We start from the raw sequence: 23,844 nt of genomic DNA, 5'->3' as shown, positions 1-23,844 counted from the left end.
CCTACCATAAGATACGTGTTACAAGAAACATATTGAGCATGTCAAAATTTAGGTCTTTACATTTCCTAGGTCCTTCTTCTTGGTCTTGTCTTGGCCAAAAATTTCATAAAAGTTTCCTAGGTCTTTAGGAAACAAAATCTCATAAAAATAATACATAAGCTATTGTACCACAGGTGAGGGAAACTTACATCCTTTCGCTTGTGGTTTTTCTTAAGAAAAAGATATCCTAAGTGTCAAGGAAGGAGAAAGCTTCTTCTTCTTGTACCTCCTTTTGTTTCTTTTGCTTGGAAGGGATAGAACTTGAAGGCTTATTCTATAAATTTAGTTTTCTTGTAGAGGAACTTAGCTTAGCTTTTGGAATGAGGAGAGGGAAAGGCTCTTGGTTTCGGTGAAGAATGAGGAAGGAGAAAGAAGGAGGAATAAAAGAAATTTAATCTCTTGTTTTTCATCTCCCAATCTATTTATTCATTTGCCAATGAAACATGTCTTCATTAATTCCCTCAACTCCTCCTTTCCCCCACTCCTTTAATTCCCACGAAAAATAGAGAGAGGGAGGGAAGTAGGCAATTTACCTTTTGCTTGCTTCTTCTCTTAACCAAGAGGAAGAGGAGGTAAGCCACTTGGTTTTCTCTTGCTCTTTTGTTTAGTTTTCTTTTATTTCCTTCTGACCTTTAACTAAATTTTTCATTCCTTTCTATCCAAATATTATTCATTATCCTAGTGGTTATCATACATCAATCTATCTCCATTATTTGTTGGAGGTTCAAGGTTCAATCCTTGACCTCACCTCTTCTTATTCTATTTTTTGTTTCTATTTTCCCTTTTCTCTTATCTTTTTTATTTCTATTCTCTAAAGAAAATAATACTCATATACTTATCCTATAATTTTGTGGGTGTTACAAAAGGAGATAAGCTAATATCGGCCGATACATAATATATAAGTCTATATCGACCGAAATATGCTTCCCTAGAGGAAGATCTATACACCTCAAAGGAGGTAGGCTAATATCGGCCGATACATAATAGATAAGTCTATATCGACCGAAATATGCTTCCCAGGAGGAAGATCTATACATCTCAAAGGAGGTAGGCTAATATCGGCCGATACATAAGAGGTTAATATCAGCTAGATCGACCAACACCTTGGAAAGATACTTGATAGAATATAGTCTACTACTAGATAAGATAAATAGCATAAAAGGGTGCGGACAGGAGCCTCATGATAAAAATAGAGATAAATATTTCAAATAGGATGATTAATGAGAATATCTGCAATATGTAACCACATGACAGGTATTATATATTTCGGCGGGAAATGTGCTTTCAGATTATTCTGCAGGTGCTAAACGACAAAGGAGGTACATCTGGGGTACAAGAAAGATTCCTTAAAAGTCATTTACTACAAGTACACAGCTGACATCATCTCATAACGAATTCTAACAAACTGGGGTCCACTTCATGACTACGGAGGTTATATGAAGTGGTATAAAAAGGGGAATACTCTCCGTTGGCTAGGTAAGTTCACATCATTGCGCACATTGATAACCCTAATTTCTCAACTACTGTTCATCTTCTTCCTCCTTCTTCCACACCGAGAGGGATCACTGACTTGAGCGTCGGAGGACCTAGCCAGGGATTCCCACCCCAGTCTTAGGTCGCTGACGATAGTGTTGGTTGGTCTCTTGTGCGCAGGAAGTCTTGGAAGCTTCGGATCTGGGTTTCTTCTCTTCATATTTGGATTTCTTCTTCTTCATCGGGTCTTCGTGCTAAGAGGACTTGCGGTGACTCTATTTCTCCCAATTCGCTTTGTGTTTCTCAGATCGGTATTTTGCGAATATCATTCTTCATCAGCGTGGTGGGTTTCCTTCTTCTGGATCTTCGTCGTGTCCAGCTTCTCAGACAGGATCAAATTTGGCGCCGTCTGTGGGAACTTCGCCTGAATCTGAGACTACAGGATGGAATAAGCTGGAAAATCAAACCTACTCACTATCAGTCGTGAAGATTTGGATTTCCTCATCAATTCTCACGTTCAGAAAGCCTTACAACAGTAGCAACAACAATTGCAAGCTCATACCGGAGCTACTCTACCAACAGCTAATCATCCAGCAATATCAACTACCGAGCATCGGAAAGGAAAAGAGCTGGAAGAAGAGGAATATGCATATTTTCCTCCAGCCGTTGTTTCTCTGACAAGGCATCCACGAGCCTTTCTTCGCACTCCCATGGATCAAGGGGGAAAGAGGCCCGTGTTCCAAGAATCCTCTTGTGAAGCACCGGATAGAGAAAAGCGCAAGATCAAAATGATAACTAGTGATAGCTCACCAGAGAAAGTCATCTCCCCATTCTCTCAAAATGTACTAGATGATCCGCTTCCTAAGCGATATCAGAATCTTCAGATTGGAGAATATACTGGAACAACAGATCCAGAAGATCATCTGTTAAAATTCGAGAACGTAGCATTATTACAGCAATTCTCTGACTGGGTGAAGTGTCGGATGTTTCTCACTACCCTTGGAGGAGCTGCACAGCGCTGGTTCAAGAGATTACCAGAGAAGTCTATTCGGAAATTTAAAAATTTCAAGAAAGTCTTTCTACACCATTTCTCCAAAACAAAAGGTATCATAAGACTCCTTGGAGTTTGTTTTCAATAAACCAAGCCTCTAAAGAGTCTTTCCGAGCATACATCAAAAGATTCAATCAGGTAGCTATTGACGTCCCTAATGCTACCACTGAAATATTAGTCAGTGCTTTTTCTCAAGGTTTAAATGATAATGATTTCTTTAAAGATTTAGTAAGGAATACTGCTGTTAATTTTGATTCCTTGATTGAGCGTGCCACCGAGTTCATTAATGTGGAGGAAGCTCAAGCTGCTCGTAGAAAGGAGGGTGTTACCTCTTCTCCTACCCAGATTAAGGAAAAAGCTCCGGCTCCTGTGCCTCCACCGAGAGGTCCTAGAATAACTCACCCACCTCATCGACAACCAGAGTATCGTCCACAAGCCGTACAACATGTGGAGATACAGCCAGAGGCACCAAGGAGATGGTGCACTTATCAGAAAACCAACCGTCATCATACTAAAGACTGCTTTGTTTTAAGAAATAAACGAGCTAATCGGGAGCGTTATCAGAGGCAGAACTATTATCGACAGCAATACCCCAGGCAGCAAAGCCCACTCAAACTGGAATATCGCCCGGTCGAGCCTCGGTAGGAAGCAATACCAGTCTCGGCCGGGACCAGCCAAGTGTCAGAGAAAGCACCCTCCGAAGCTGCGACGACTCGGCGGGAAGAAAACAGGAGTAATGATGCTCGGGGCAGTATCAATATGATCACGGGTGGACCCACTGATGGGGATTCTAGTAGAGCCAGAAAAGCAAATGCCCGAAGACTGGAAATTCATGCCTTGGGATGCAGTATGGAACGAGCGGCTGGCCCTGAAATAAGTTTTGGGCCCAGAGATCACGAGGGGGTAGAAATACCCCATGATGATGCCCTGATCATTAAAGTTGTCATAGCCAACATTGCCATTGCTCGTACCTTCATAGACACAGGCAGTTTGGTCAATATTATATTCAAAAAGACTTTCGATCAACTGCAAATTGATCCGAGTGAACTTCAATAAATCGTTACTCCTCTGTATGGATTCATAGGCAATGAAGTACAATCTTTAGGTCAAATAAAGTTGGCCATTTCTCTAGGAGAACAACCTCTAATGAGAACCAGGAGATCTTATTTTATGGTTGTAGACGCTCCATCCTCTTATAATGTGATATTGGGTCGGCCTGCCTTAAACGAGTTTAGGGCGGTCGTTTCTACTTTTTGTCAGAAGATTAAATTTCCGATGGATGACCAAGTCGGGGAGGTGCGAGGTGATCAGAAGACAGCCCGAAAATGTTATGTAGAAATAATTCGGACTGAAGCTAACACCGCACGAAAGATTCAAAGAATGGAGGTTAATGTCTTTCGGGAGAAGCAGCCCGTCCTAGTTTATGAGGAGAAGGAAGAAGTTCAGATCCAGGCCAGTCGGCCTAAAGCTACTACATATGTTGCGGCTGATCTTGATCCTGCTCTTAAAGCCGAATTGGTGCAATGCCTGAAGAAGAATAATGATGTATTTTCCTGGACTCCAAAAGAAGTCTCGGGCGTTCCTCCTACAGTCATGGAGCATTCCTTGCATGTCTTCACAGATGCCCGCCCGGTCATGCAAAGGAAAAGGAGTTTTAGCATGGAACAAAACCAGATCATCAAAGAAGAAATAACTAAACTTATGGAAGCTGGTTACATCAGGGAAGTACAGTTTCCAAGCTGGCTAGCTAATGTAGTGTTAGTCTCCAAGCCTGGAATCAAATGGCGAGTATGCATTGATTTCCGGGATCTCAACAGAGTTTGCCCAAAAGATTATTATCCGTTGCCTAGAATTGATCAATTGGTAGACTCCACTGCGGGATGCGAATACATCTCTATGCTAGACGCTTATCAGGGCTATCATCAGGTCCCATTAGCTAAAGAAGATCAAGAAAAGGTCAGTTTTATAACATCTGAAGGTACTTATTGTTATAATGTTATGCCTTTCGGACTAAAAAATGCAGTAGCAACCTATCAAAGGCGTATGAATAAGGTCTTCCAGAAGCAGATTGGTAGAAATATGGAAGTATATATTGATGACATCTTAATTAAGTCTCTTCAAGCTGCTAATCTGTGCAGGGATATAGAAGAGACCAGCGAGACATTAAGGCAATATGGGCTCAAATTAAATCCGAGCAAATGTTTATTCGTCACGAAAGGGGGGAAGTTCCTTGGATACATGGTGTCCGAACGAGGGATAGAGGCCAACCCGAGAAAGGTCAAGGCACTACAGAACATGGAGCCACCACGCAATGTGAGGGAAGCTCAGAGACTGACAGGCCGAATTACAGCCTTGTCTAGATTCATTTCTAGATCGGCCGATCGTAGTTTCCATTTCTTTAAAATACTTAAAAAGGCTAATAAATTTCAGTGGAATGAAGAATGTGATAAGGCTTTCCAAGAATTGAATGATTATTTTCTACTCTCCTTGTATTGGCTAAACCCATAGCAGGAGAAACTCTTTGGGTATATTTGTCTGCTAACGAAAACACTGTGGGCTCGGTATTAGTCAAACAAAAAGGAAAGGAACCACAACCTGTATATTTTTTTAGCCATTTATTAAAAGGAGCTGAGTGTAGATACACCACACTAGAAATATTAGCTTATGCTTTAGTATTGACTGCTCAGAGGTTGCGCCCATATTTCTTTGCATATGAGATTATTGCATTAACCAATAGTACTCTTGGACGGGTGCTACTCAAACCAGAGGCATCCGGTCGGCTGATCAAATGGACAACTGAACTTGGGGAATATGACATCCAATATCAACCTCGCTCGGCTATCAAAGCACAAGCTCTAGCAGACTTCATCATAGAAGTTCAAGGCCATGAGGAAGAAGACATTTGGAAAGTTTATGTAGATGGTTCTTCAACTAGACAGGGCAGCGGAATTGGTGTTCTTCTTATATCTCCAAGGGAAGACAGGCTTCAACTCTCCATCAGATTGAATTATAGAGCCACCAACAATGAGGCATAATATGAAGCCCTGATAGCAGGATTGTAGGCCGCGCGGCATGTAGGGGTGGCTTGAATCATTATCTATTCTGATTCTCAGTTAGCAGCTCAACAATTGTCAGGTAATTTTGAAATTAATAATGACAGGCTTAAGTTATATGCTGAAGCATTTGATAAGTTGAAGTCCCAGTTTCAAGAATTTAATATATAAAAGGTTCCTAGAGCTGAAAATCAAGTGGCAGATGAACTGGCTAAGTTGGCCTCTGCTATAGTGCCATGGAATCTAGATCGGCCCGTAGAACAAACCCTGTTAATATCTTGTGTTGAAAGACAGGCCGAAGCAGAAATTCAAGGTGATTGGAGAGCTCAAATCATATTGTATTTACAGCAAGGTATTCTTCCCAGTGATATAGAACAGGCAAGGGTATTCAAGAAAAAAGCTGCTCAATACACTATGGTAGGAGAGTAGTTATATAAAAGAGCTTTTTCTAGACCTTTGCTCAAATGTATTGGCACAGAAGATATACAGTTTATTTACGAGAAGTCCATCAAGGTTCATGTGGTAGTCATATAGGAGGGAGATCTTTGGCTCGCAAAATTCTGCTAGCAGGATATTTCTGGCCTACTCTACATGAAGATGCTAGCAAGTTGGTAAGAACTTGTATTTCTTGTCAAAAGCACCAAAATATCTTACATCATCCTACACAGTTACTGAGAACCTCTATAGTTGCATGTCCCTTTGATCAGTGGGGCATAGACATAGTAGGTCTGTTTCCTATGGTAGCTGCATAGAGAAAGTTCTTATTGGTAGCGGTAGATTATTTTTCTAAATGGGTGGAGGCAGAACCACTTGCTCGAATTACTGAAGATGCAGTTATTAAATTTCTATCGAAAAATATAATCTGCAGATTTGGTATTCCTCATAAATTGGTCTCTGATAATGGAAGGCAATTCCAAGGGGATAGGATTTTAGATTGGTGCAACAGTTACGACATCACTTAGGCCTTCACCTCTGTGGCTTATCCGTAAAGTAATGGTCAAGCAAAAGTAACTAATAGGGAAATCATAAGAGGTTTAAAGACCAAACTGGATCATGTCAGAGGTAGCTGGGTAGATGAATTACCCAGCGTCCTTTGGGCATATCGTACTACGCCTCAAGAGGCTACAGGAATCAATCCCTTTCAATTAGTGTATGGAGGAGAAGCAATAATTCCCATCGAGGTGGGAGTAGAATCTGACAGAAGACAATTATAAGATGGGGACAATGAAGGTCGGTGACTCATGGAGCTAGATTTAATAGAGGAGGTTAGAGATAAAGCTGCTACTCGTCTGGCCTCATATCGACAACGGATGAGACAAAACTATAACAAAAGAGTCATCCCCAGATTTTTCCAAGTAGGAGATTTTGTATGGAAACGAATTAAACCTGTCGGAGATGTCAGTAAGTTAGCACCACAATGGGGAGGACCTTACAAAGTAATAGAAAAACTCACATCAGGTTCATATTATCTCAAAGATACTGAAGGAAGAATTCTGAGCGTCCCTGGAGTGCAAATCACTTATAGCCTTATCAAACTTAATTGCATCATACTACTCAAGAATGTGTCTGGAGAAGCAAATCACAATTATTTGAGACCCTTGGTGACTGAGGACAAGTATACCTACAGCATATGTATTCAATTTCGTTTAATAAAAGTCAAGCAAGACCAATACCGCTATGGAAATAAGCGTGATTCATACAGATTGATAAATACCAAGGGAACTTTCATTATCTATTTCAAGAAATCTAAGGGGGAAACCCTAAGGGTCTACGCAGCTCCCTTCAAGAACATAGAAACTCTGAAAACTATCACAAGGTTAGTACAAACTTCATATTTTTATAGAATGAAGTCGATCGGGAAATCCCATGAAATAACTCGGACGGGTCTTCATGGGAGGAACCGGAGACTCTAAACCATCACAGAACATAAGTCGATCGAGAAATCCCATGAAATAACTCGGACGGGTCTTCTTGGGAGGAACCGGAGATTCTAAACCATCACAGAACATAAGTCGATCGGGAAATCCCATGAAATAACTCGGACGGGTCTTCATGGGAAGAACTGGAGACTCTAAACCATCACGAACATAAGTCGATCGGGAAATCCCATAAAATAACTCGGACGGGTCTTCATGGGAGGAATCGGAGACTCTAAACCATCACAGAACACAATTAATCAAAAAATAAGGCCTAATCAACCGGGGTTGTGTAGACATGAAGTCTGAATTCAAAAACGATTCTATGCATATGATACGTTATTCATTGGGAAGCCCATCCGTCTGGAAGTCTTTACTTAAAATTTGCCTGGAGTAGGATACTCAACTTGGAACTCAGGACTTTTATATAGCTCTTTATCTGGAAATCAATTGAAAATATGCATTCTTTTGGAATTATGAGGTACACCAGATGTTGTCTGCAGAAGGATTCATCAGGACAAGGCATAACTTCACGAGATGAGCCAGGAATTCTCGAATAAAATTTATACTTAATACTCACAAGCATTTCAGAAGGGGTATTCTCAAACCAGCATAATAAAAAAGCAAGTAAGTATAAAAAATTTCTTATATACTGCAAGTACTTAATTACCCAGCTTTAATTGCACTTCTTTTAATTATCAGTTCTTATAGTACAAGTCTTTTATGAATAATCTCCTTAAACATTCAGAAAAGGACCTTTTAAATCTACGGGCAGTTCTTCGTTAAGCCTACGACGATTTATGAAAGAAAGGGGAGGTTCCTTGGGTAGGTAACCACCCTCTCTTAATTGTTGAAAAACTCCCGATACGGAATGGTTTAGAGCACCTACTATCCTATGAACGAATTCCTAAGCAAAGGCTGAAGACTTTAAATAAGTCTGACGCCACTCTTCCCACCGGTTCTTCTCTTGCTCCTTGTAACTTTGAAAATCAGCTTGTAGTTTTGCGTTCTGATTTTTCAAAGCATCCTTTTCTGATTTAAGCTGCTCCAATTCCTTTTGAAGCAGTGACAATTCGACATCTTGGGCTTTCCTTTGTTCTTGTTCCAGTAGGATATTGAAATCATGAGAAGCTAGGTCTTGAGCTTGGTCATAAAGTCAAGCATTATGAAGCTTCTCTACTTTCTCTAAAAGGAGACTTTTATGAGAAACGTCTGAGAGAGCTTTCTCTTTTAAAGCCATCTCTAGTCGAAGACCAGAATGTAGCCTATCCACCTGTAATTCTAACATCCTTCTGGCAAGCACTTTATCTTTCAATAGTTGTTGACACTCCTCCAATTCTTGTTTCAAGGTCCCCAACTGTTGATTTTGTAAGGCCACCTTCTCTTGCAACTGAGTCATGTCACTGTTAGAATAAGGTGAAGTAGCCTTCAACATCTCCAGTTGAGCTTTTAATTTACTGTTCTCATGATCCTTAGCCGTAAGTAGCTGGTCGATATGTAGAGTTGAGGCAAGAAACTAAATAAAAGAATAATGTAAGTTAAAAATGAAGGAACAAAGTCGATAACATACAACTAGAAGTACTTACAGCCACTGCCTGACGGCTATGGCGATTAGCCCGATGTGGAAGGCTAAGGCCTCTTAATTGTTCGTAACCCTGCAGCCAAGATTCGGCTAATAAACCTTGAAATTGCAGAGAACCATAACTGGATGGATTAGAGGGTTGTCCCAATTGAGAAGGTAAACCCGCAGCCTGTTTAAATAAAGGAGGAGGAATGGAGGTAGAAGGAGGTAGAAAAGAAGAGGACGCAATAGAAGGAAAAGGAATAATAGAAACAAGAGAAGTAGAGGAAGAACTAGACGGAATAGAAGGTGGCAGAGTAGGAGAAGCTGACGTAGTTGTAGGAACACTAACAGTCAAGGGAATGGCACTGGGAGAAGACTTCTGGCAAGGTGTCCATTTTGCTCGAGGCCTAGAAGCCAAGGGAGGCAAGGCCAATGCCAAAGATGCAGAGGACACAGAAGGGATAATGACCGTCTCAGAAGCAGAAGCAGAGGGAACTGAAATACTAGAAGAAGAAGGGATAAGTAGACCGGGTCTCATCATCCTAAGAGTAGGATTAGAGATAATATGAGTTGGAGTTATCGGTGCCTTACCTCTCTCAAGAGAAAGAGGCGCTGGGACAAGAGGAGCTTGCACAAAAGTACCAAATAAATCGCCAAAGGGAGAAGCCTAAGAGAGATTTTGCTTTTTAACTAAAACCACAAAAGGTTCTTCTTCTTCTTCCTCCATGGCTGCAACAGCCTCTGCCTGCCGTTCTTGTTCAGATAGTAAACCCAAGGTAGAAAAATTAGGATTCGATCGGCGGTCGCGCAACCATTCTTCTCCAAGATTATTTACAAAAGACTTAGTTATGGCTGGATTCTTGTACATAAGGGTTGATAGAAGAAATCAGCTGAAACACAGGAATTAAACACCGTTAAAAAAAAATGTATTAAGTTAGTGAATATGGATTGAGATGTTTTCACATACCAAATGATCCCTCCAAAGGGGTGTCCATGTTGCTTATTCCGAAAGGAAACATTAAACCTTCCACAATTAGGTGTGGCAAGCTGAATTTTGCTCCCCTCAGTTTAGGTAGAGCAGAAGCAACAGAGGGATCGTCAAGAAGATCATGGGTGCTAGGAAGTGGAGGTAAGTCATGTATCCATTGAATAGGAAACGGAGGGGGAGAAGGAAGACGCATATAGAAAAATTTATGATACCATTCCCCTTGAGGAGGAATGCGGTTTAACAAAATAGCCTTGGGACGAGATTGGAATTTAAAAACACCAACATCCACTCGACGAGGAATGAAGAAGTGGTGAAAAAGACGTGGAGACAAGGGGAAATCTAATAGTTTTGACACCCCAATAAAACCCATGAGAATGGAAAAGGATTGGGGGACAAACTGGTTGAGTGAGATATTAAAATAACGGCTGACATTACAGAAAAAGGGGTGAAGAGGAAAGCAACAACCTTGTAGATCCTGGTCTCGGAAGATAAATACACACCCTTAAGGAAGAAGATGCGGACCCTCATGAGGAGCATGACAGATTATGTAAGACGGAAAACCATAGGTAGCCTGCAAGTCCACTTTTTCTGTATCTGTAAGATTGGAAATATACGAAAGAAACCATGCGGGAGGAGAAGCTGCCATAGAGCGACAGAGGAATCAAGGAAGAGGGCGAAAGATGGAGAAAAGCGGAAGAAAACTTCGTAAACCCTTGTTTTTTCTTCTGGCCCTGTACTAAAACCCCCAAACAGAAACAGCAGAAGGAAAAAGGAGAATAAAAGGTACTTAGAATTCCAATCTTCATAAATAATAATATTAAAGAATAAAACCAAGAGAAAAAGGTAAAGTTAAGTAATCTACCTCGAAAAATGTGTGAAGTACCTAAACCATCACATAACACAATTAATCAAAAAATAAGGCCTAATCAACCGGGGTTGTGTAGACATGAAGTCTGAATTCAAAAAGGATTCTATGCATATGATACGTTAATTCATTGGGAAGCCCATCCGTCTGGAAGTCTTTACTTAAAATTCGCCTGGAGTAGGATACTCAACTTGGAACTCAGGACTTTTATATAGCTCTTTATCTGGAAATCAATTGAAAATATGCATTCTTTTGGAATTATGAGGTACACCAGATGTTGTCTGCAGAAGGATTCATCAGGACAAGGCATAACTTCACGAGATGAGCCAGGAATTCTCGAATAAAATTTATACTTAATACTCACAAGCATTTCAGAAGGGGTATTCTCAAACCAGCATAATAAAAAAGCAAGTAAGTATAAAAAATTTCTTATATACTGCAAGTACTTAATTACCCAGCTTTAATTGCACTTCTTTTAATTATCAGTTCTTATAGTACAAGTCTTTTATGAATAATCTCCTTAAACATTCAGAAAAGGACCTTTTAAATCTACGGGCAGTTCTTCGTTAAGCCTACGACGATTTATGAAAGAAAGGGGAGGTTCCTTGGGTAGGTAACCACCCTCTCTTAATTGTTGAAAAACTCCCGATACGGAATGGTTTAGAGCACCTACTATCCTATGAACGAATTCCTAAGCAAAGGCTGAAGACTTTAAATAAGTCTGACGCCACTCTTCCCACCGGTTCTTCTCTTGCTCCTTGTAACTTTGAAAATCAGCTTGTAGTTTTGCGTTCTGATTTTTCAAAGCATCCTTTTCTGATTTAAGCTGCTCCAATTCCTTTTGAAGCAGTGACAATTCGACATCTTGGGCTTTCCTTTGTTCTTGTTCCTGTAGGATATTGAAATCATGAGAAGCTAGGTCTTGAGCTTGGTCATAAAGACAAGCATTATGAAGCTTCTCTACTTTCTCTAAAAGGAGACTTTTATGAGAAACGTCTGAGAGAGCTTTCTCTTTTAAAGTCATCTCTAGTCGAAGACCAGAATGCCTATCCACCTATAATTCTAACGTCCTTCTGGCAAGCTCTTTATCTTTCAATAGTTGTTGACACTCCTCCAATTCTTGTTTCAAGGTCCCCAACTGTTGATTTCGTAAGGCCACCTTCTCTTGCAAATGAGCCATGTCACTGTTAGAATAAGGTGAAGTAGCCTTCAACATCTCCAGTTGAGCTTTTAATTTACTGTTCTCATGATCCTTAGCCGTAAGTAGCTGGTCGATATGTAGTGTTGAGGCAAGAAACTAAATAAAAGGATAATATAAGTTAAAAATGAAGGAACAAAGTCGATAACATACAACTAGAAGTACTAACAGCCACTGCCTGACGGCTATGGCGATCAGCCCGATGGGGAAGGCTAAGGCCTCTTAATAGTTCGTAACCCTGTAGCCAAGATTCGGCTAATAAACCTTGAAATTCCAGAGAACCATTGCTGGATGGATTAGAGGGTTGTACAAATTGAGAAGGTAAACTCGCAGCCTATTTAAATAAAGGAGGAGGAATGGAGGTAGAAGGAGGTAGAGAAGAAGAGGACGCAATAGAAGGAAAAGGAATAATAGAAACAAGAGAAGTAGAGGAAGAACTAGACGGAATAGAAGGTGGCAGAGTAGGAGAAGCTGACATAGTTGTAGGAACACTAACAGTCGAGGGAATGGCACCGGGAGAAGACTTCCGGCAAGGTGTCCGTTTTGCTCGAGGCCTAGAAGCCAAGGGAGGCAAGGCCAATGCCAAAGATGCAGAGGACATAGAAGGGATAATGGTCGTCTCAGAAGCAGAAGCAGAGGGAGCTGAAATAATAGAAGAAGAAGGGATAAGTAGACCGGGTCTCATCATCCTAAGAGTAGGATTAGAGATAATATGGGTTGGAGTTATCGGTGCCTTACCTCTCTCAAGATAAAGAGGCGCTGTGATAAGAGGAGCTTGCACAAAAGTACCAAATAAATCGCCAAAGGGAGAAGCCTCAGAGAGATTTGGATTTTTAACTAAAACCACAAAAGGTTCTTCTTCTTCTTCTTCCTCCATGGCTGCAACATCCTCTGCCTGCCATTCTTGTTCAGATAGTAAACCCAAGGTAGAAAAATTAGGATTCGATCGGCGGTCGCGCAACCATTCTTCTCCAAGATTATTTACAAAAGACTTAGTTATGGCTGGATTCTTGTACATAAGGGCTGATAGAAGAACATCAGCTGAAACACAGGAATTGAACACCGTTAAAAAAAAAATGTATTAAGTTAGTGAATATGGATTGAGATGTTTTACCATACCAAATGATCCCTCCAAAGGGGTGTCAATCTTGCTTATTCCGACGGGAAACATTAAACCTTCCACAATTAGGTGTGGCAAGCTGAATTTTGCTCCCCTCAGTTTAGGTAGAGCAGAAGCAACAGAGGGATCATCAAGAAGATCATGGGTGCTAGGAAGTGGAGGTAAGTCATGTATCTATTGAATAGGAAACAGAGGGGGAGAAGGAATATGCATATAGAAAAATTTATGATACCATTCCCCTTGAGGAGGATGCGGTTGAACAAAATAGCCTTGGGACGAGATTGGAATTTAAAAACACCAACATTCACTCGACGAGGAATGAAGAAGTGGTGAAAAAAGCGTGGAGACAAGGGGAAATCTAACAGTTTAGATATCTCAATAAAACCCATGAGAATGGAAAAGGATTGGGGGATAAACTGGTTGAGTGGGATATTAAAATAACGGCTGACATTATAGAAAAAGGGTTGAAGAGGAAAGCGAAAACCTTGTAGGACCTGGTCTCGGAAGATAGATACGCACCCTAAAGGAGGAAGATGCGGACCCTCATGAGGAGCAGGACGGATTATGTAAGACGGAAAACCAAAGGTAGCCTGCAAGTCCACTTCTTCTGTATCTGTAAGATTGGAAACACACGAAAGAAACCATGCGGGAGGAGAAGCTGCCATAGAGCGACACAGGAATCAAGGAAGAGGGCGAAAGATGGAGGAAAGCGGAAGAAAACTTCATAAACCCTTATTTTTTCTTCTGGCCCTGTACGAAAACCCCCAAACAGAAACAGTAGAAGGAAAAAGGAGAAAAAAAGGTACTTAGAATTCCAATCGTCATAAATAATAATATTAAAGAATAAAACCAAGAGAAAAAGGTAAAGTTAAGTAATCTACCTCGAAAAATGTGTGAAGTTTCCTTAGAAGTAATTCTGAAGAGAACTTGACAAGTACAGAGAAAAATCAGTCCAGTAATCCTAAGTTTAGGGTATGCGTATAATAAAATAAAAGTTGAGCACGAGATATTAGTTAATAGATGAAACTTGGTTAAAAGATACTGAATATGGTCTGCAAATACGAAACGGGCGGTCCCGATGGATCGGCCGACACAAAGAGCAAGCTAGCATGTCAACCAAAAGCTTATCATAATAAGTCAAATAATATACACTATAATAAAACCCCATGAGACTCGATTAACACGTGAAAAGAACACATGAAGACTTAGGGGTAAATCGGTCGAGTAAAATAAATCGACCAATATTAAGGACATTATGATAGAGCTGTGTCAAATCGGGCGAGACATAACTACACTATGAAATATCGGGCGATACTTATTAATCTTGATATATATATCGTCCGGTCATAAGGAAACGATCTAAGACGTGACAACTTGTTGGGAAAGTTTATATGGTAATAAACCAAGCAACATCGGACACATTCATATAAAACAGATAACTATCATGAGAAAGAGTAAAATTAATAACAAAAGGAGAACCTAGTAAGAGCGAGATAAGATAAATCAACTTATGAATCAGTATTTTACTTTTATCAGTGGCACTGTGCTGGACTCTTAGTTGTCCTTGGGTTGGGATCCCATAGTCGTCCCTAGGTTTAGATAACCTAGTAAACCCTACAAGATTCGGGACTAGCTACCTCGGGTCTAGTTAGGGATGTGCGCATAGCAAGTACAGTTGCCAGGCCCATCAGCAGCATGATTATTATTTTTATCTATTATGAAAATAGTTTTCGAAACTTTACAAATCAGTTACATGAATACAGTTCAGATTCAGGATTAGCCAAGCATCAGTTTAGCTCAGCTTATGTATCAGTTCAGTTAAACTTATTATTCTGAAGTATAAATGTATAAGTATTGAACAAGTGAAATAAGCTTTACATGTTTAGCATTTCAGCATGTCTTGTTTCTTTTGCTATTTGATGAGCATGTCTAGTATTTCCTTTAAAGCATTCAGTTTTAGATTTATTTTATTCACATGCATATTCAAGTTTTGTGAGTTAGATAGCGCTTACTAAGTAATTTTGCTTATAGTTGCATTTCCTCTTACTGCAGATAAAAGAAAGGAAAAGTTATAGCAAAGGAAGGCGACAAGGAGGTGCGGATGGATGTGTGATGCCTGGACTATAGAAGCCTTGGGATTTAGCATAAGAATTTATTAAGATTACCATGTATTTAGAATTCTTTCATTTAAATTGTTATGCACATTAGACCTATTATCTGAGTTGTACAATGGTTGCATGCATGTTCAGATTAATACATATATTTCAACATGTTTAGATTGATGTATAGTTTTAGTTATGTATACGTGCTGGAGTAGAATGTAGGGATAAGTTATTCATGTTTTCGCTATCATTAATTACATGTTTAGAGAGTTTTATGTATTGATATTCACATGTATGCAATGTTAGTTAAGATAAGTTAGTAGTCCAGTAGCGCTTCGCCCTCATAGACTAATAGTGAGGAGGGTGGGGTTTTACAAGTAGGTATCAAAGCAGTTCCTATTCTCCAGCATCACACACACATCAGAATCAGCCTTGCCGTCTTCAAGAAAGTACTTAAATTCCTTTTAGTATGTCTTTCCTTATTATTTGCAGTAAAGAGAAATCTTTAGAAATATTTGTTTATATGTGCTTAAGCAAGATAAAAGTTCTTGTTTGTCTTTCTATGTTTTTTTTTAATATGTCTAGAGAGTATAGAGACAATTTCAGATTTTCTCTCTCTACATAATTAGATGTTAAGAAGAAAGATGGATCTATGAGGATGTGCATAGATTTTAGAGCGCTGAACAAAGTAATAGTTAAGGACAAGCACCCTCTTCCCAGAATAGATGATCTATTTGATCAGCTAAAGGGGGGCAACAGCGTTCTCTAATATAGACCTGCACTCTGGGTACCATCAGTTGGAAGTGAAAAGAAGTGATACACCCAGAACAGTTTCCAGGATCAGATATGGACACTACAAATTTTTTGTCATGCCATTTGGTGTGACTAATGCACCTGCGGTCTCTAGGGATTTTATAATAGGTCTTCCAAGGACTACTAATGGGTACAATACGATATGGGTGATAGTGGACTGAGAAGTTAAGAAGACTAAGGGACAAAGAAGTACCACTAGTTAAGGTCATTTGGCATCAGAAGCACGAGGAAATTACTTGGGAGCGTGAGGACAGCATGAGGCAGAAATATCCAGAATTATTTTAAGTTTGAGGATGAACTTTTTATAAGGTATGGGGAATTGTAACGACCCAAATTTCTTCATTCCGAGTCCTAATATCACTTAAAAATATTTAGAAATGCATTAGAAATATTGTAGAGATTTTTAGAAACTTTTAGAGTATTTTTATGTAATTTTTGGAGTTCGTTTGGTATTTTTAACAAAAGAAACAAGTTGCAAAAAAATAAAGAAATTAAGCCGAGGTTCGAACCGGAGACCTTCCGTCAAGCAAAGCCTTAAGTTGTCTCGGCTGACCAAGTGCCCAAGCGGGCGTTGCTGATTAAAGGAAGAGTGAAATTTATTTAAGTAGTAGTTAATAAACAGAAAATAAATAGGAATAAAAGGGATTCGGTCGAGATTCGAACCCGCGACCTCCGACCCGACCCGAACCTTAAGCGAATCCGACTGACCAAGAACCCAAGCGGAACGAGCTGTTTAGAAAAGATAGCGAAATAATTTAAAGGATAGTTAGATAACAGAAATATTAGGAGTTATAAAAGGATAAGTTAAGAGAAGAAGGGGATTATTGCCGTGACCTAATTTCTTCCCCTCCCTTCTCTCTCGCGCGCGGCGTTTCTGCCCGAGCGAAAACAAAACGAAGCCCTAGCTTCGTCTCCGGCGACCGGCGAGCACCTTTCTCCATGAGGTCTTCACACCTTCGTGATCCCCTCATCGAGAAGAGCAAGTAGATACAAAGAGATCGTTGAGGAAGCACATCTCCGGAACCCTAGAAGCTCCCCTTTGGTTGTAAGTCCAAGAACTCCAAGAATAAGTAAGTTGCTACTCACCTGCGGTAAGAGTAGTTTCAAGTTTGATTTGGTGTTTCCTTTTTTTTCTTTGATGTATGCCGCAAGGAGATTGTTCTGGAGTCTTCTGCCGTGAGTTTTTAAGAAGATGAGAAGGGATTTGGAATAGCATGGATAGCTAGTTCTGGAACGTTTCGGATTTCGGTTTTGATCCATTAGTTGTGTTATGTAGTTTCAATTTCAGGAGTTCGTTTGTTAAATCTGAGCATGAGGAATGGTATTTCAATTTAGACTTTCTTGTTACCTTAATGGGTATGATCGGATTTCATTTAGCCTTGTAGTTTTAAGTTTTGGTTCCTTTGCAATTAATCGGACAGGAACAGCCATGTGGTTAAGTATTGCAGTTTATTTTTTTAGCATTTCATATTTTAGATTTCTTTTGCATGTTAGTTATAGATCCTTGTTGAGTTATTAGAGCATGAAGTGGTGTAAATTGGAATAAAATATTTTTCTAATTATAAATGGATCATGTTGATGATAAACAGAAAGTTTAGAAAGCAGTTGTTGATACTAGATGAGTGGAGAAACTGAAATAATTGAAATCAATTTGGAAGTTTTAATGTAGTTTATGTAACACCCCTAGAAAGCCTAGAAGGGTAATGGGAGTACGAATGAAAAGAGGATGTAAATACTCTATGTTAAATATTAAGATGGATTTAGATGATTAAAACTTTATGAAAGAAAAATAAAGTTGAGAATATAATCATCTAAGCATGATTTAAAATGTATGGAATTAATGTGGATAAAAGAAAGAAATAAGAGATAATATGTGCATGTATGAAATATTTATGCATAATGCATAATATATATGAATTATTATGTGTAAAAGAAAATAAAATGTTAGAAGAGAGATTGAACCTTGGATCTCTTGTAGGGAACATGTATAGGATACCAAAGGGGATAGGAGAATTATTGATAAGGAGAGAAAGGATTAAGTAGTTAAGAATAAGAAAGGATTCTTTTTACTTAAAAGAAAAAGGAAGTAAAAAGAAATAAAAATATACATAACCAAGTTTTGAACCTTGGTTCTCTTGTGGATGCATGCATGTATTAACCAAGTGGGATAAGAGAGGATATTGTAAGAGGAGAGATAGAAAATTTTATTAAAGGAGAGAAAAGAGAGAGATTAAGAGAGAACTCACAAGGCATATCTCTAGAATATTCCTATCATAAAGAAGAGGAATAAATGGGGAGGATGAATCAAGTCAAATTTCCTCCCCTCATTTTAGTATAAATAGGCATGGAGGGGTGACTTCAAATTCATCCTCCACTCCTCTCCCTCTCCTCCTCCCTCTTGTGCCGAGACCCCCTCTCCCTCTCCTCTTCTTCTTGTTGCCAAGCAACACAAGAGGAAGGAAGCTCCTCTTCCTCCTCACTCCCTCCCTCTTCTTTCTTCCTTGTTGTTGCCGAGCAACACAAGAGGAAGAAGCTTCTTCTTCCTCCCCTCTCCACCAAAAGACCTAGCCACTCCTTTCCCTCCATTTGTGCCGAACCTAGCAAGCAAGAAGAAAGGTCCAAGCAAGTTCTCAATTCTAGGAAACTTAAGCGAAGAAGGTAAGCTTCCCCTCACCTGTGGCACAAGGCTTTTTTTACATGTTTTTTTATGATTTTATGAGGATTTTAAAACCTAGAAACAAGTATGAGAAAATTTGGTTAAGAAGAGCTTTCGAAATCTAGTGATGTTTAACTAGTCTTCACTAAATGATAGATTTTCTATGCCATGGAAAAGGATTCTTCTTCATGTTTTTATACCTATATGATGCTTGATAAGAGGAGCACTTAACCCTAGAATTTCGGCCAAAAATATTTTTAAGAGGCTAGAGAAATTCATTGTTTTACTCAACTAGTACAAGGTTCTTCCTATGAAATGTTAGGGACCATGTAATTAATTTTCTTGCTTAGAAGATGTTTGAACCAAAAGGAAACCCACCCATATGTTTCGGCCAAGAAGGGGTTTAGGGTTAGGAATACCCTTAAATTTAAATAAACATGCTCATGAGGTAGGATACAAAGATGTTAAAAGATTTGTATGTTTCGGCCAAGTTGTTCATGAACTAAATTTATATGTTTATTTCTTAGTAAATTTTACCATGAAACTCACTTAGGTTTTCATGCTTTAGACTACTTAAGAACCTAGCTAAAGAATGGTAGGTTTCGGCCATGTGAAAGAAATAAAAGAAAAAAAAAGGGAAAGAAAGAAACCTAGGAAATGTTATGCAATGAAATTTATGTAAATGCCATGATATGTGATAGCATATGAAATGCTATACATAATAAGAAGAATGAAATTTATGTAAATGCCATGATATGTGATAGCATATGAAATGCTATACATAATGAGAAGAATGAAATATATGTAAATGCCATGATATGTGATAGCATATGAAATGCTATACATAATGAGAAGAATGAAATTATGTGAATGCCATGATATGTGATAGCGTATGAAATGCTATACATAATGAGAAGAATGAAAAATGAAATGCATGAAAGATTGTTAGGGATATGATATGATAGTTATGCATGATAAATTACTTTGTATGGTTTGTACCAAGGGTGGGCTCCATAAACCGAGGTCGATGGAATAAGACTCGGGCCTCGTCAGTAATGGGCTTCTGATGCCCTAGGTCGATGGAGTAAGACTCGGGCCTAGTATGTATGTATGGTAGGGTTCAAGACTTGCTACCTTGGACCTACGTATGATGTATGTGGTACAAACCGGGATCCCCAAATGATGATGATATTAATTTCAAGTACTATTAAGTATAAGTTTTCAAATTCACGATGCATTGCCTACATTCATATGTGCTTGAATTATATGATGATATGATATAATGTCATGTGATATTATGATATGAATATGATGCCCTTGTATGTCTTATGCTTGTGATTTATTTGTTTTATGATATGATATTCATGCTTCTATGAAATGATATGTGAATAAGAAATATGCATGATATGTTTGAATAGAATGATATGTTATGTTATGATTAGTTGAGACGATGATATGTTGATCCATTCTTGATATACGATGATTCTCGGTTTTAGTGAGTAGGAAAGGAACTTACTGAGCCATGAGTGCTCATAGCTTACTTTCCTTGTACCGCAGATAAAAGAGAAAGCTGGATGAACAACGGAGCAGCAGGAGGAGCAGATAGTGATGTGTGTGGTGGTGGCTCGGCAAAGAACGATTCGGACAGATTAATATGATTAGTTATAGAATCAATATATGCATATTTAATCTGTGATATCATGCTTATTTAAATAAAATGAATGGTTTAAATTTTTTATTCTTCCGCTGTTATAACTAAAGCATGTACGTAAGTAGTATAAAGAACGTAGCGCCGCCCTTAGGTAAGAAGGGCGGGCGTTACAGTTTAGATCTTTTTGTGGTGCAGATTTCTTAGAGCTTAAAATGCAGATTCCTTTAGAGCAAATTTCTTTAGAGCTTGTAGTGCAGATTTCTTAAGAGCTTAAAATGCAGATTTCTTTAGAGCAGATTTCTTTAGAGTTTATAGTGTAGTTTTATTTAGAGTTTATAGTGCAGATTTCTTTAGAGTTTATAGTGCAGATTTCTTAGACCTTAAAATGCAGATTCCTTTAGAGCAGATTTCTTAATAGCTTATGGTGCAGATTTCTCTAAAGTTTATACTACAGATTTTTAATTGTTTAGCATTGCAGTTTTGATAGTTAGCATTTCATTCTACAATTCTTATAAATAGCATGCTTAGTCTTGCTTCAGTTTATATGGGACTACAGTCTAATGGATGGGCTCCCATAGTCGCCCCTAGGTTCAGATAACCTAGTAAGAGAGAGATAAGATAAATCAAGTTATGAATCAGTATTTTACTTTTATCAGTGGCACTGTGCTGGACTCTTAGTTGTCCTTGGGTTGGGCTCCCATAGTCGTCCCTAGGTTTAGATAACCTAGTAAACCCTACTAGATTCAGGACTAGCTACCTCAGGTCTAGTTAGGGATGCGCGCATAGCAAATACAGTTGCCGGACCCATCAGCAACATGATTATTATTTTTATCTATTATGAAAATAGTTTTCAAAACTTCACAAATTAGTTACGTGAATACAGTTCAGATTCAACATTAGCCTAGCATCAGTTTAGCTCAGCTTATGTATCAGTTCAGTTAAACTTATTATTCTGAAGTATAAAAGTATAAGTTTTGAACAAGTGAAATAAGTTTTACATGTTTAGCATTTCAGCATGTGTTGTTTCTTTTGCTATTAGATGAGCATGTGTAGTATTTCCTTTAAAGCATTCAGTTTTAGATATATTTTATTCACATGTATATTCGAGTTTTGTGACTTAGATAGCGCTTACTAAGTAATTTTGCTTATAGTTGCATTTCCTCTTACTGCAGATAAAAGAAAGGAAAAGTTATAGCAAAGGAAGGCAACAAGGAGGTGCGGATGGATGTGTGATGCCTGGACTATAGAAGCCTTTGGATTTAACATAAGAATTTATTAAGATTGCATGTATTTAGAATTCTTTAATTTAAATTTTTATGCACATTAGACCTATTATCTGAGTTGTACAATGGTTGCATGCATGTTCAGATTAATACATATATTTCAGCATATTTAGATTGATGTATAGTTTTAGTTATGTATACGTGCTGGAGTAGAATGTAGGGATAAGTTATTCATGTTTCCGCTGTCATTAATTGCATGTTTAGAGAGTTTTATTGATTGATATTCACATGTATGCAATGTTAGTTAAGATAAGTTAGTAGTCAAGTAGCGCTCCACCCTCACAGACTAGTAGTGAGGAGGGTGGGGTTTTACAATGTTTGGATATATGCTCTATGATAATGGACATGCTTCTATGATAACATGATTATATGCTTTAGTTAGTCTAGTTTGTTTCCAAAAAAAAGTACAAAAAGATTTATATACTTCCGCTGCCATATATGCACGTATGTATGTTTCAAGTAACCTCGTCCTTCACCCCCTTTCTAAGTGGTGGGAAGGGCGGGCGTTATAGTTTGGTATCAGAGCAGGTCTGCCTTTCCACTTCACACACATCAAGACTCCATCTTGCCACTCTAAGTAAGAATTTCTATGCCTACCCTATTTCTTTTAATTATGATAAGGAATGCTTTAGTATGCATGCTTACTCTATTCTTTTAATTATGATAAGAAATACTTTAGTCTAAGTATGCATGGATATAGGTTAGAATGTTAATCTTATGCTAGCCTTGTTGTTGTTGATGAAGATAAGAATGGCTAGAAGACGCAATACCAGAGCTGATGAGATAGTACCCCCACCTGATCTGATGCATGCAGTTACCGAGCTCCAGCGTCAGGTTACAAAACAACAACAGGTGATTAATGCTCTGATGAATCAGCAGGGGAACCCTGCTACCCCCACCAGGGAATCAGAATACGATGCCAGTCATACCTACGGCTGTGCCAGTACCACTGGCACCAGTACCACCCGTGAGCCCTGCTCCAGTGGTTAGACAGGAGGTGTACCTGATTCAGTGGCAGAGACTGAAGCCGGAAGCCTTCTCTGGTAATTGTGAACCATGGGACGCTCAAGCCTGGTTCAAGACTGTAGAAAGTATAGTAGAGCTATTGGACTGGCCTGAACACGAGAAAGTCAAGTGTGCATCGTTCTGTCTTACGGGAGATGCCAGAATGTGGTGGGACAGAGTTAAAGCAAAGAAACAAGTGAATCAAATGCGATGGACGAACTTCAAAACAGAATTTTTCGAAAAATTCTTACACATGCGTGTGACAAACAAGCACTATGAGGAGTTCACCGAGTTCTGGCAAGGTGACCTATCAGTCAATGAAACTATGAAGAGATTCAACTGACTAGCGCGCCTATGCCTAGAGCTGGTTAATACAGAAAGAGAAAGGGTCAGACTTCACTATGTGAAAATCGATAATAGACTTTGGATATTATCTGAAGTAATAGGTAGATAATTACCGAAGTAGACGCACATGAAGTAAAAGGGTTAATTTTTTACTTCACCACATGTTTACCGAAGTCTATCACTAAACATATATCTAGAAATAAGAATCACATTGGTCAAATGTCTACATTTATGATAAATGTAGTTGTTCAATTAATTTATATTGTAGATGACATGGTGTGTGGTGTCACACACAGAAAATCATGTTATCAGTACCTTATAAATTATAATCAGTAGCTCACGACCATGATGGAAAGGAGCAAACCATTGGAAGGTCGTAGTGTAATTAGGTATTAGTTTATCTTGACTATATAATTACACTAGTACACTCAGAGTGTATTGAGTAGGACCATTAGAGGTCGTTTCTTTTATACTGACTTTATAAAGGAACAAAGACCTCAGTTATTATGGAAGTGTGTGCTCTTAATCCTATTATAATAACAAGCACATATGTTTGATATTTATTTCTTTATTTTATCAATGGGTGAGATTTAGTTCGATGAATCAATAAACCCGATAAGTTGGGAAATGGTATCACTTATAGTGTGTGTTGTTGATTATAGTAGGAAACTGTGTCCTAGAGATACTAGGTTGATAATGTTCTCAAGAGGAGTTCATAAAGA

This window comes from Zingiber officinale, chromosome 9B (genome assembly GCF_018446385.1).
Source record: "Zingiber officinale cultivar Zhangliang chromosome 9B, Zo_v1.1, whole genome shotgun sequence".
NCBI classification, from domain to species: Eukaryota; Viridiplantae; Streptophyta; class Magnoliopsida; order Zingiberales; family Zingiberaceae; genus Zingiber; species Zingiber officinale.
Note: the sequence above shows the minus strand (reverse complement) of the source record.